This window comes from Lipotes vexillifer, unplaced genomic scaffold (assembly GCF_000442215.2).
Source record: "Lipotes vexillifer unplaced genomic scaffold, Lipotes_vexillifer_v1.1 scaffold236, whole genome shotgun sequence".
NCBI lineage: Eukaryota > Metazoa > Chordata > Mammalia > Artiodactyla > Lipotidae > Lipotes > Lipotes vexillifer.
Genome location: NW_006773295.1, coordinates 154,899 through 168,952, shown reverse-complemented (window position 1 = coordinate 168,952; position 14,054 = coordinate 154,899). Strand labels below are relative to the sequence as shown.

The 14,054-nt window shown below is 42.7% G+C and overlaps 1 non-coding gene across 1 annotated transcript; it reads left to right on the top strand.

Annotated features, from left to right (window-relative positions):
• The first annotated feature begins 1,963 nt into the window (after positions 1 to 1,963).
• On the top strand, positions 1,964 to 2,035 carry TRNAE-UUC (transfer RNA glutamic acid (anticodon UUC)). Its single transcript has one exon. It is a non-coding gene; the product is annotated as a tRNA-Glu (tRNA).
• Positions 2,036 to 14,054: the final 12,019 nt, after the last annotated feature.

Here is a 14,054-nt window from a genome sequence, read left to right as displayed (position 1 = left end):
TCATATAAACAGAATCATAAAATATGTGACCTTCTGTGTCTGGCTTCTTTTACTTAGCATAATGCTATTAATTTCTATGTTAAATTTTAAAACTGATAAACTTGATTCCATTATTGGAAAAACTTTTAAGTATTTTTGGAATTCCTTGGGTATGTGAATCTACTTTTTTTTTTAAACATCTTTATTGGAGTATAATTGCTTTACAATGGTGTGTTAGTTTCTGCTTTACAACAAAGTGAATCAGTTATACATATACATATGTTCCCATATCTCTACCCTCTTGCGTCTCCCTCCCTCCCACCCTCCCTATCCCACCCCTCTAGGTGGTCACAAAGCACCGAGCTGATCTCCCTGTGCCATGCGGCTGCTTCCCACTAGCTATCAATTTTATGTTTGGTAGTGTATATATGTCCATGCCACTCTCTCACTTTGTCCCAGCTTACCCTTCCCCCTCCCCATATCCTCAAGTCCATTCTCTAGTAGGTCTGTGTCTTTATTCCCATTGTACCCCTAGGTTCTTCATGACTTTTTTTTTTTTTTTTTTGGCATTTTTCACAGAAGTAGAACAAAAAATTTCACAATTTGTATGGAAATACAAAAGACCCCAAATAGCCAAAGCAATCTTGAGAACGATAAATGGAGCTGGAGGAATCAGGCTCCCTGACTTCAGACTATACTACAAAGCTACAGTAATCAAGACAGTATGGTACTGGCACAGAAACAGAAATATAGATCAATGGAACAGGATAGAAAGCCCAGAGATAAACCCACACGCATATGGTCACCTTATCTTTGATAAAGGAGGCAAGAATATACAGTGGAGAAAAGACAGCCTCTTCAATAAGTGGTGCTGGGAAAACTGGACAGGTACATGTAAAAGTATGAGATTAGATCACTCCCTAACACCATACACAAAAATAAGCTCAAAATGGATTAAAGACCTAAATGTAAGGCCAGAAACTATCAAACTCTTAGAGGAAAACATAGGCAGAACACTCTATGACATAAATCACAGCAAGATCCTTCTTGACCCATCTCCTAGAGTAATGGAGATAAAAACAAAAATAAACAAATGGGACCTAATGAAACTTCAAAGCTTTTGCACAGCAAAGGAAACCATAAACAAGACCAAAAGACAGCCCTCAGAATGGGAGAAAATATTTGCAAATGAATCAACTGACAAAGGATTAATCTCTAAAATTTACAGGCAGCTCATGCAGCTCAATACCAAAAAAATAAACAACCCAATCCAAAAATGGGCAGAAGACCTAAATAGACATTTCTCCAAAGAAGATATACAGACTGCCAACAAACACATGAAAGAATGCTCAACATCATTAATCATTAGAGAAATGCAAATCAAAACTACAATGAGATATCACCTCACACCAGTTAGAATGGCTATCATCAAAAAATCTAGAAACAATAAATGCTGGAGAGGGTGTGGAGAAAAGGGAACACTCTTGCACTGCTGGTGGGAATGTAAATTGATACAGCCACTATGGAGAACAGTATGGAGGTTCCTTAAAAAACTACAAATAGAACTACCATACGACCCAGCAATCCCACTACTGGGCATATACCCTGAGAAAACCATAATTCAAAAAGAGTCATGTACCAATATGTTCATTGCAGCTCTATTTACAATAGCCAGGAGATGGAAGCAACCTAAGTGTTCATCATCGGATGAATGGATAAAGAAGATGTGGCACATATTTACAATGGAATATTACACAGCCATAAAAAGAAATGAAATTGAGTTATTTGTAGTGAGGTGGATGTAGAGTCTGTCATACAGAGTGAAGTAAGTCAGAAAGAGAAAAACAAATACCGTATGCTAACACATATATATGGAATCTAAGGCAAAAAAAAAAAAAGGTCGTGAATCTACTTTTTCAAGTCTAAATTTTTGAAATCTAAATACAAAGCAATAATTTCCAATCAAATTTATCATCTCGGGAGTTCCCCGGTAGTCCAGTGGTTAGGACTTGGCACTTTCACTGCCGGGACCCAAGTTCAATCCTTGGTTGGGGAACCAAGATGCCGCAAGCTGCACGGCACGGACAACAAATTTATCATCTCAATTGAGATATGCTGTAAGTATAAAATAAGAAAGAATGTAAAAGATCTAATTTATCTTTTTTTAAATTTATTTATTTATTTATTTATTTATTTATTGGCTGCGTTGGGTCTTTGTTGCTGCGCGTGGGCTTTCTCTAGTTGTGGTGAGCGGGGGCTACTCTTCATTGCAGTGTGCGGGCTTCTCATTGCGGTGTCTTGTCTTTATTGTGGAGCACGGGCTCTGGGTGCCCAGGCCTCAGTAGTTGTGGCATGCGGGCCCAGCAGCTATGGCTCGCGGGCTCCAGAGAGCAGGCTCAGCAGCTGTGGCACACAGGCCCAGTTGCTCTGCAGCATGTGGGATCCTCCCAGACCAGGGATTGAACCCGTGTCCCCTGCATTGGCAGGCGGATTCTTAACCACTGCACCACCAGGGAAGCCCTCTTTTTTAAAAAATATTGATTGCATGTTGAAATGATACTATTTTGGAAAACTAAGTTTAATGAAATGTATTACTAAAATTAATTTCAACAGTTTCTTTTTATTCTTTTCATTGTGGGTACTAGAAAATGGAAAATTATGTGGTGGGGAAAAAAATTATGCATGTGACTCACATTATATTTCTATTGGACAGTGTTGGTCTAGTCAAAAGATCTAACTCGGGCTTCCCTGGTGGCGCAGTGGTTGAGAGTCCGCCTGCTGATGCGGGGGACACGGGTTCGTGCCCCGGTCCGGGAAGATCCCACATGCCGCGGAGCGGCTGGGCCCGTGAGCCATGGCCGCTGAGCCTGTGCGTCCGGAGCCTGTGCTCTGCAGTGGGAGAGGCCACAACAGTGAGAGGCCCGCGTACCACAAAAAAAAAAAAAATCTAACTCAATCTAGATACTAATTCAAAAAAATTTTTGAGCACCTACTGTGAACTTTTTTTTTTTTTTTGCCATGCCACATGGCCTGCAGGATCCTAGTTCTCTGACCAGGGACTGAACCCATGCCCCCTGCAGTGGAAGCACAGAGTCCCAACCATTGGACTGCTAGGGAATTCCCTACCATGAACTTTTTTTTTTTTTTTTTGCTATCATGTGAAAAAGTTGGTTAGAAATAATGTTTGCCAATTTTATTGACCTTTCCTTAGACTTTACCCTGGACCAGAAATTGGTTATGCGTTAAGCTGGGGAGTTTGATGAACTTTCCTCCTCTCCTGCCAGTTACTGATGTTCATACAGATCAGAATCACTAGGAAATGTTTTATGATACAATCATTAAAATATTTTAAATGAGGGAAAATAAGGGATGTTTGCTGGCCTCTCTGCTTTTTAACTCATACTTAATGATATACTCTCAGTTTTGGATGAAACAAAAGTATGCATCTTTCTGGTATTGAGAACAGAAAATAAGCACTTGTTTATGTACATTCACTCATCAACATATTGGATGGATATTGTGTACACTATGATTGGTGTTGAGTATTTAGCAGCAAAAAACCAAACAAAGTACCTGTCCTCAGGAAGCTTACATTCCAGTGAAAGGAGACAGAAAACCAATGAATAAGATAATCATAGATTCTGACAAGTTCTATGGAAAAAAATTAATATAATGATTTGGTAAAGAGTAACTTTATCAAATGGTGGGGAGCGTGTGTGTGTGTGTCTCTAATTTAGGTCAGGTAACTGGGCAATCTCTTTGAGAAGATGACATTTGAGCAGACACTTGAAGAAAAAGTATTCAGCCATAGGAAGAGCCATGGGAAGGGCAGTCCAGGCAGAAGGCACAACAGACGCAAAGGCCTTGAGTTGGGGGAGAGTTTGAAGAATAGAAAGGAAGTCATATGACTAGGATGTGGTGAGCAAAAGGGAAAGGGATAGGAGATGGGATTGGCAAGCAGGAGCCAACAGCAGCCAGTAGGTCATGTTAAGAAGTCTAAATTTTATTTTAAGGTAATGGGGAGCCACTGAAGGTTTTAGAGCACAAGAGTAACCAGATGCTTTTTTTTTTTCTTTCACACAGATGATCCAGTAGTAGCTTCAACGGACAGCTGACCCTGTTCTATAATTGCCAGAAAGAACTAAGAACTGATTGGTTTGGGTAGGTGCCCTCCAATATTCAATAGTATTTTAGTTAATAATTCCATATACCAAGACACCTTGCATGTACCCTGTTTGCACCAGGGGCCCAAGAACCCCCAGGAGATAACTCATCAAAAGGAAAGACAGATCAGTCAAATAAATAAGTCAGACTCAAAATAAGGTTAATATTTGGCTAGAGTTTGGATGGGTGATTTCTGAGGAGTGTGGTGTACCTGTCACTCAGATTAGTTCTCACGACCAGTCCTTATGGACTTACCATGCCTGAGTTTTATGTGGCTATGGCTGTAAGTAAAAACTAAGGGGGTTGTTTAATGAAAACCTCTTCTTGGTCCCCAAAGCAATGTTGGTCTAGCATCTCATCCACACGGTGGAACACAGAGTGGCTGGGAGGCATTCCCCTCGACTGAACATCACGATTGAACATCAAACTGCTTTGGCACCTGGCGCCTTGTGTTAGTTAGTACCCGATAGGAGGCAGCAGTGCCTGGTAGGAAAGGTGATACCCAGTGATACAAGGTGGAGATGACTGTTGGAATAAAGTGGAAATCAGTCAAGGTAGTCGGTCATAAGCAGCAGAAATAGCAGCATGCCTGGTTGATACAGGGGTGCCCAGAATAGGAGAAAAAGAGGAAAAATCCACAAACATCGTAGCTGACTAGACTTGTTTCTGACCATATGTGACTCCCTCCTGGGCGCCCCCAGAAATCCTGATAGGGAGTGAACTTTGCAGGAGCCTGGAGTTCTACAATAAATAGCAGATGAGGGTACGGTGAGCTGTTTTGGGCTGGGTTCCCCAAGAAGCTCATTCTGAGACAAGGATTCAAGGGCAGGTAGTTTATTTGGGCGACGATCCCAGGAAACAACAGGATGGGGAGAGGGAAAGGGCGACACAGAAAGGAAGACAACCAATAAAGGGCATGTAGCAAGCAAGTGACTGCTACAGGCAAGTGGAGCTCAGCATCCCCAGAGGGCACTGGGATACTGCAGATAACAGGCCTCACATTATCTCAGTGGAAGGAGAGGAAGCTGGGAGATTCCTTTACCAACACCCATCCATCACTGGGTGGGGCTGTTTCTAGGGACACAAACTCCTTGAAACTTCCAGGCCATCCTGCTTGCTGGCCGGGTGTGCTTCCACAGCCAGAACAAAGCCCTCACTCAGAGTCACAAGTGTAGCAATGAGCATCCTTTGGTGTATAGAGAGGAGTGTTGAGGGACTCTGGGTAGGGCCCCAGCTGCATCTACTACACAAGAGACTACACCAGGCTACAAGTATAGAGGAATTTATCATATAGTCTCATTTCTGGCCCAATTTCAGTTCCCATTCTTATTTTGTTTTTCTTTTTCTCCCTTCTCTCCTACTTACAATTTATGCAATCTGTTTTATGTATCCTTGTAAGCTTTTTTTTTGGAACACAGCAGCACATAAATAAATAAACACTAGCATGGTTTAACATTTTCCCTTTATTTATTGACCATTTTTCCCTTCTCTGAACTTCTTGGACCAGAGCCTCATTTACCTGCATCTAGCTCTGTGCTGGGCACATCAGAGGCATTTTATCATTGTTCTGTAGACCGGCACAAAGATATACAGTTGGTTTATAAACTGACTCTGTGACCAGAAGCAGATACAGAGGCACAGGACTCTCTGGCCCATTCTTTCTTAAACCCAGTGCTTAGAACAGTGCCTGCACATAGCAAGTGCTCAGTAAATATCTGTTAAATGAAAGAACGAGACTTGGAGGACCTATATCCATAAGGGTTCCCATAAATCACCATTTAGAAATCCATCAACATACTGGAATTGTGTGCTTTGTAAGGTCAAAGTTGCCCTGGAAACCACTATCATGTGGATGTGCTTATTTTCATGAGCACAAGCTGGAAGGCAGGGACTAAAGATAGATCTAGAGATGGTGTTTTAAAGTGTATACCCAGCAGGCTCCATGCATCTCAGAACACCCAGTGCTAACTCAAATGCAGTCTGTTTATGAATGTAATCTTTGCTTGTAGGTGTCCTGGCAAACTGTTCTCAATAACATCCCTATTGAGAAACTGGGTTCCTCAGGAATCTCAGATGCTAGAAATTGAGTGACTGCTTTACATCCCATGAATCAGAAAGAAATTGTTGTTTAAGTGGTGGGTCACATGCATGTAGGTATCTGGGTTTTTGGTTTTGTTTTGTTTTGTTTTGTTTTTTGCTGTAACATTTTTTCCCTTAAGAGGCAAGCACAGTAGTTTTATTTAATAAAACACTAACTAGAAATTTTTTTTTTGGCTGCATTGCACAGCGTATGGGATATTAATTCCATGACCAGGGACTGAACTCGGGCTCTCAGCGGTGAGAGCATGGCGTCCTAACCACTGGACCACCCGGGAATTCCATAAAACACTAACTAGAAATTAAAAAGTTTAGCCTTTGAAAAACAAATTTTTCCATTTAATAAATCAGCATTACCCATAAGTAGGTTACTTCTAGGAAGCTCCATTTTTATGTAGATCTTAGCAAAGAAGGAGAGAGAAATAGTTTGGCACTTCTGCTATTTGTGTTTAAATTAAGACAAAATTTACATAATATAAAATTCATCCTTTTAAAGTGAACAATTCAGTGGTTTTTAGTATATTCACGATGTTATGCAAACAACACCACTATCTAATTCCAGAACTGTTTCATCACCCCCAAAAGAACCCTATACCCATTAGCAGTCATTTCCTATCCCCCCCTCTTCCCAGCTCCTGGCAACCGCTAGTCTATGTGGATTTGCCTATTCTAGATATTTCACATAAATCGAATCATACCATATGTGACCTTTCCTTTCTGGCTTCTTTCACTTACCAGGATGATTTTAAGTTTCATCCATATTGTAGCATGTATCAGTACTTCCTTTTTTATGGCTGAAGAATATTCCGTTGGTGTATGAATACACCACACTTTGCTTATCCATTCATCCATGGACAGACACTTGGCTGTTTCTACTTTTTGGCTACTGTGAATAAGGCTGCAGTGAATGCTGGCATACAAGTATCTGTTCAAGTCCTTGCTTTCAATTCCTTTGTGTGTCTACCTAGGAGTGGAATTGCTAGGTCATATGAGAATCACCTGTTTTCCAAAGTGGTTACACCATTTTACATTCACACCAGCAATGTATGAGAATTCCAGTTTCTCCACATCCTCACTAACACTTGTTATTCTGTGTGTGTGTTCAAAGTATAGCCAACCTGGGACCTCCCTGGTGGTCCAGTGGGTAAGACTCCACGCTCCCAATGCAGGGGACCCGGGTTTGATCCCTGGTAGGGGAACTAGATCTTGCATGCATGCTGCAACTAAGATCCCACATGCTGCAACTAAAAAAAAGATCCCACGTGCCATAACTACGGTCTGGCACAGCCAAAAAATTAAAATTAAAATTAAAATAAAATAAAGTATAACCATCCTAATGGGTGTGAAGTGGTATCTTGTGGGTTACCTCTGTTATTTTTTTTGAAAATTTAAGTTTCCCCCTGTCCTGGAAAAAACATCCATTTTTCCCCCGTCTTTCCTCTTTCATAGACTTTTGTTTTGTTTTGCTTTTAGAACAGTTTTAGGTTTACAGAAAATTGAGCAGACAGTATAGAGAGTTTCCATATACCTCTTCTCTCTTCCTGTCACAGTTTCCCCTCTTAGTGACATCATACATTAGTGTGATATATTTGTTACAATTGTTGAACCAATATTGATACCTTATTATTAACTAAAGTCCCTAGTTTACATTAGGGCCCTTCTTTGTGCTGTACCTTGGTATGGGTTTTGACAAACACGCAATGTTATATATCTATTATTGTAGTATCACACAAAATAGTTTCATTACCCTGAAGATCCCTCTGTGCTCTACTTATTCATTCCTCCCTCCCTCCCCCAAAGTGCTGGCAACCATTGATCTCTTCCTGTCTCTTTTTACTAGAATCCTTTTTACCTTTGACTATAGTTTTTTCTTTTCCAGAGTGTAATGTAGTTGGAATCATATAGAGTTTAGCCTTTTCAGAATGACTGCTTTCACTTGTTTGTTTACCTTTTGAAGGACATCTTGGTTGTTTTCAGATTTGGGCAATTATAAATAAAAGTGCTGTAGGCATTCTCAGATTGAGTGATGACCTGGAGAAGCCAATGCCATTGAACGACTGTTTATTACTTACATTCCTGAGAGAAGGGGACATGCCATGCCACTCAGGGCCACAGGGAAGGCATCAGGCTTTGATCAGGAGGCAGAAGCAGGAATAAGGGAAAAGCCTAAGCCAGAGCCTTTATTGGAGTTTCTGCAGAAAAGGAGAGACAGTTAAACAGTTTAGGATGGGCTCCTTTGAATAATTCCAGTGGGTTCTAGGGCATAGGAGCTGTCTTCAGTTGTCTGGGACCTGATTCTGGGATGATTAAGACAGAGGAAATATTGGGTTGGTATGTGAGTTACATAAGCAGGTGGGTGGGGACGTGGCACTGGGTCAGGTGGTCTGCGCATGACTAGACATATTCCAGGCAAGCAGTCCACCTCGCCTAGGAATTAGCTAGCCCTATAAGGGCAGTCTCCTCTCAAGTCTGAAAGGTCCCCCAGGATGTCAAAACATCATAAGATACAGAAAATAAAAAACATGATGAATACACTGAGTTTCCCTAGAGGGATGGTTTTGGGATAGGTTCTCTAGAAGCAGATCCTTACATGGGGTTTGGGAAACAAAATGCTTGTTAAGGATCAGCCCCTCTGAAAGGAAAGGAAAAGTCTAGTTGCAATACTAGCTTGACAAAGGCTTGGCCAACCCAGAGGGAAGCTCTGGAGTGAGGACTGCCCATCAGATTGGCCTGCATCTGGAGTAAACAGGCAGCCGTTATAGCCTTGCCTTGCTTGGTCAGCAGTGCAGGCTGCTCTGGGAAGGACGTGACCTTGAACGAGGCAGCTCTCTGCCCCTAAGGCAGACCCTGAAGGAGCTGACAGCTGGGGGCCATCTGCTGACCCCACTCCCTGCAGGTGGACAGCAAGTCCTTCCTCGAGGGGGAATGTGGGCGGCACATCTGTGACTGCCTCAGGAATCCTGTTCCAGTTGGCCTCAGCAGTTGCTGGCTTGAGGACACACTCTTATTGGCTACCTTTCTTTCCCTGCCTCACTTCCGCACTCTCCTTTACCTCCCTAATAAACTACTCTCACCGAAATCTTTATCTTAGAGTCTGCTTTTGGGGGAACTGAAACCAAGACACATCCAACTCACCTTTAGAGTGATGTCCCTTGGGGCCATTCTGGCAGTTTCCAGTTATATAAATGTACTTTTCTTGGGCTTCCCTGGTGGCGCAGTGGTTGAAAGTCCGCCTGCCGATGCAGGGGACGCGGGTTCGTGCCCCGGTCCGGGAGGATCCCACATGCCGCGGAGGAGCTGGGCCCGTGGGCTGTGGCCGCTGAGCCTGTGCGTCCAGAGCCTGTGCTCCGCAGCGGGAGAGGCCACAGCAGTGAGAGGCCCGCGTACCGCAAAAAACAACAAAAAACAAAACAAAGTACTTTTCTTGCATTACATATACTTAGGGTGATTCCAGTCCTGGTTTGTTCAACATAATTCCTGTTTAATATGTTGCCCTGATGTTCCATTCCATTGATGCCCCTTTTTATCTTAAAACTATCCTGGTTTGGATGATACATTTTTTTTTTTTTTTTTTTGCGGTACACAGGCCTCTCACTGCTGTGGCCTCTCCCGTTGCAGAGCACAGGCTCTGGACATGCAGGCTCAGCGGCCATGGCTCACGGGCCCAGCCGCTCCGCGGCATGTGGGATCTTCCCGGACCGGGGCACGAACCCGTGTCCCCTGCATCGGCAGGCGGACCCTCAACCACTGCACCACCAGGGAAGCCCTGGATGATACATTTTATGATCAACCTACAACTCTTTAAAGTGAGTGATCCTTAATAAGATCCATGGACAGGGAAAAGTGGTTTCTTTTGATCTTGAATGCCATCAACTCATAGTTTATTTGGGGTGAATCATCCAATTTTAGAGCTGGAAGCAACTCTATGGCTGGCTTATCCATTGACTCAGCCTTTGGCTTACCCATTGACTCAACCTTTCTTTTTTTTTTTTTTAACTATTGGAATGCACACGGTTGGATATTCACATTTATAACAATCCCATGGGAATTCCCAATAGGCCAGCTGTAACTCCACTCCTTTCCTCTTACCAGGAAAGCATATTGAATGCTGGCAAGAATTACGTTGTTACAGGGATAATGTATCATCTTTAAAAAGATGGATCATTCTCAAGCCCTGGTACTTTAACCATTAGCATCAAATCAGTCATGACACAGTTCATGACTGATTGAATTTGAGAACTGCTGATCTCGTTCTAAATCCCTGCATTACATAAAGAAGTCATTTAGCCACATGGTGGCTCCATCTTCTCACTTGGAAATGGGGATGCTAAAATCTCCTTCCCTGTCTGGCTGAGTTATGGTGGAAGGCAAATGAGATAATGAATGTAAAAGCTTTGGGAAGGGACTTCCCTGGTGGCGCAGTGGTTAAGAATCCGCCTGCCAATGCAGGGGACACGGGTTCGAGCCCTGGTCTGGGAAGATCCCACATGCCGTGGAGCAACTAAGCCCGTGCACCACAACTACTGAGCCTGCGCTCTAGAGACTGCGAGCCACAACTACTGAGCCCGTGTGCCACAACTACTGAAGCCTGCGCACCTAGAGCCCGTGCTCCGCAACAAGAGAAGCCACCGCAATGAGAAGCCCGCGCACTGCAGCGAAGAGCAGCCCCTGCTCGCCGCAGCTAAAGTCCACGCGCAGCAATGAAGACCCAACACAGCCAAAAATAAAGTTAAATAAATTTATATTAAAAGAAAAAAGCTTTGGGGAGGGAGGGAGACGCAAGAGGGAAGAGATATGGGAACATACGTATATGTATAACTGATTCACTTTGTTATAAAGCAGAAACTAACACACCATTGTAAAGCAATTATACCCCAATAAAGACGTTAAAAAAAAAAAAGCTTTGGGAAGTATAAATCCTTTGAACCAATGGAAGCCATTGTGGTGGTATCTGTAGACGGGAAGAAGCAGTCATATTTGCTAAGCATTTTCTAGAGCCACACCAGAATTTACAAAATAGCTGAATTTGCACCCATCTGGTTTGCACAGTACATTTATGAGTGAAAATTTTACCAGTGCTCCTGGTCATTATGTGAATTCTCTTTACAACTTTGCTAAGATGTCTTAGTCAAAACCCAGTGGTTGCAAGAGACAAAAATCCAACATGAATTAGCTTGAATAAATTGGCTCACATAATGAAAACATGGGAACATCCTGGTTGGAGTTGGCCACAGGGATGGCTGGAACCCGAGACTGGAACATCGCAAGGATTCTCTGTGTCTCTCACCCATGCTGTTCTCTATGTATTGGCTTCGTTTTCTCAGAACAGCTTCTTCAGTAGGTGCGGGCATGGCTACTGAATGCTGGGCTCCCATCTTTACCTCTTTGTGATCCCAGAGGAGAGATACCCTTTTCCCCTCCCTGACCCCTCAGATTAGTTAGAAGAACCCTAGAGAGGTACTCTGATTGGCTCAACCTTGGGCCAATCACTGTATTCCAGGAAATAACCTGTAAACTAAGCCCGTTAAGCCAGATGCCCACACCTCAGATCAATTACTCAAGGGCTTCTCATGCACACAGTTGCTTCAGGGATTTTTGGGAGCTGGCAACCATCAGATCTGTGCCTATCATTCAGCGAAAATAAAGTCTTATAGATTGTCAAACCTTTATTCCTAATGAATCTTTTATATTCCTGGAGCTATAAATAGTAAATCCTTTCCCTTTCCTTCCAAATGCAAATATTTTGAATTTTTAATGATTGCTTTCCAAAGCCTACTTTCAGAATCACTCTTCAAAGGGTTTGTGCCAACGTATACTCCCACAAACAGATGTGGTAGGCATTCTTGAATTGTAAACTGTCACTGATCTATGCTGGTGGTTCTCCATTGAGGGTGATTGTGACTTCCCAGGGTATAGTGGCAATGTCTGGAGACATTTTTGATTGTCACAACTGGGGTGATGCTACTGGCTTCTAGTGGGTAGGAGGACAGGATGCTGCTAGACATCCTGCAATGCACAGATAGCAGCTCCCCACAACTAAGAATTATCTGGTCCAAAATCTCAATAGTGCTGAAGTTGAGAATTTCTGATCTATGCAAATAGACATGGTCTTTATTTTTGTATATAGAGAAGTCTCAACAAGAAGACTTGCCTCGACAGAAAAACTTTGGCAGCACACTCTATGGCTGGTCTTGGCATAGGGAGGTACACTTGAAGTCCTATTTTCCCAATTTGGGAGGAGGGCATTGAACATGGCAGGTAAAAGTTTTCAAAGTGCCCAGCTAAACTGCTTGGAAAACTCACTCTCCCAAGCTCTGCTGGACTCTGTTTTAAGGATAGTATTTAAAACACTTTAGCAAAAAGAGGGGTAGCTCAGTATACAACTGAATGTGAGAATTACCCAGGCTTGGTTTATTTCTATTCTGATCCTTGGAAAATAACAGTCATATACTATCATTAAGGAAATTTAATGCAGACAAAATAGAATGTAAGAAAACCCCCAGTAACAGGGTCTGGTCTCAGCAAATTATACAACAGGAAATAACTTATCTTTAGCTTTCAGCTTCCTGGTTTTGTATCTTTCTCCATGTCACTCACTGCCTCCCTCTACCCATTGACCCCAACTAATGGTACCACTTGCTTCTTCTTTTCAGAAGTAGTAAAATGAGGCAGTAAAGAGTAAAGACTCTGGCACTGGCCCACCTTCATTCAAAGCCTGACTCTGCTAATTACTATCGGTGCAACTTTGGGCAAATTACTTAACTAAGTTTCCTCATCTGTAAAGTAGAGATGATAATAGTGCCTCCTCATAGGGTTGTTGTGAGGGTTAAATAGGGAATATACACAAAGAACTTAGAGCAGTGCCTGGAACATAACAAGTATTGTGTAAGTGTTAGTAATGTTATTTTCAATTCTCTACCACTTTATCAAAACCTGATGTTAGACCGATACCCAATATGAAGGCTTAAATGAATGGGAACAACTGAGTATGGAGTGATGGTGATAGCCTTTGGGTTTAAGAACCTGAAATCTCAGGACTTCCCTGGTGGCCCAGCGGTTAAGACTCTGCACTCCGAATGCAGGGGGCACGGGTTCCATCCCTGGTCAGGGAACTAGAGCCCACGTGCCACAACCAGAGATCCTGCATGCTGCACGCTGCAACAAAGATCCTGCGTGCTGTAGCTAAGACCCGGCACAGCCAAATAAATAAATAAATATTAAAAACAATTTTTTTTTAAAGAACCTGAAATCTCAACTGGACAGTACCCCACATACAACCCAGCCAACACATTCTCTACATACTTGAAGCTCAACCAGGAATTGAAATATCTAGAGCAGGGGTGGGCAAACGATAGTCTGAAGGCCAAATCCAGCAAGCCTTTTGTTTTCATAAGTAAAGTTTTTCAGAACCCAGCCACACCCATTTTTTAATGTATTTTCTAAGGTTGCTGTTGTGCTATAATGGCAGAACTGAAAATTCACAATGGCAGAGTTGAGTAGTCACAACAGAGACTGTACAACTTGCAAATCCTCAAATATTTCATCCACCACAGGACAAGTTTGCTGGCCTCTGCTCTAGACCCTTGCAACTCAAAGTAGCAGTCTGTGTACCTACAGCATCAGCATCACCTGGGGGGCTGGTTAGAAATGCAGAGTCTCAGACCAAGTGCATCAGAAGCTGCATCCCCAGGGAGTTTGTGTGCACACAAACAGTAAGACTGGAGGACACTACATAGAGTACACTTGCTTTCCAAGGAAGAGTAATTTATGTGACTTTCGGGGTTCCTTCTAATGCTAAGCTTCAAGTGAAGAAC